Below are 1,026 nucleotides of genomic sequence, written 5' to 3'. Positions count from 1 at the left end.
AACATAGTCCCATTCACCAGCTTCACGGTTTGTATTCCGAGGCCGTCGGCAATTGCGACAGGACAGTTGGAATTTGAGGTTGTAGCTGGCGCCAGCCCAGACTTAGTTCATGGACAGAGCCTCACCTGTAATGGGGAAACTACACTAGACTGATGCGTGCGATATATGGAGGAAGGTACAAGAAGCAACGATGCCACCGTCGTAACGTTGCTGCCATGTACTTGAGGTAGTTTTCCCCCATGTATATTCCGGTTCCTTCCTCCGCAGAGCTGCAATAGCCATCTGGCAACTTTTTCGAGTTCAGCCTCCACACCTCCATCATCCGGTTATGAACTGAAGAAGAACTGCCAAGCCTGTTTCCATTCAAGTCTTCTCCAACGAGAAACGAAAGCGGCTTTCGCTATCAACGATAATTGCGGTTGGTGTTGACAACCGCAATCACAGGCTTTCACTCCGTTTCCTCTTCCCCGTACATCGGCCTAGCGCCGGTATCGGTTAGTAATCACCCACCACAGCCGATGACTTCAAGCCGTCGGATTACGGCTTATGCTTGCTACCATCACGAGGACCACGAGACCACGCGAGAGTGGGAGTACTAGCGATGAGACAACCTGCGACAAGAGGCTAGAGAGCACTTGCTAAGGTGATATTGTGCTGCTGTGTTGTACATGATAGCCTGTATCCATGCGTTCCGATAGCACGCTACACCCAAAGGACATATAGAGGGGGTTGGTTACATACCAAGGGGATCTGATTACAACGAGGCGCGGCATCCAGCGGTACAACCAGGTCCTCTGTGTGGACAGAATAAAACCGCCCATCGCGGGTTTAAGGCGGGCCCCGGTCCCTGTCCCCGGCCCCCGGGGGCGGAAAAGATGTTATCCATGAGGTATCATCGCCGAATCCCATTCCACTGAGTGACCCAGAGGTGTACCATGCAGTCTCTAGTACTGTATGTACATAGCAGCAGGCAGCGGCTATCGATATACCTAGCTGTCAAGCAGCAGTCCAGCCTAGACCAGCCCC

This window comes from Neurospora tetrasperma, assembly GCF_000213175.1.
Source record: "Neurospora tetrasperma FGSC 2508 unplaced genomic scaffold NEUTE1scaffold_3, whole genome shotgun sequence".
NCBI classification, from domain to species: domain Eukaryota; kingdom Fungi; phylum Ascomycota; class Sordariomycetes; order Sordariales; family Sordariaceae; genus Neurospora; species Neurospora tetrasperma.
This window is presented reverse-complemented; position numbering follows the sequence as displayed.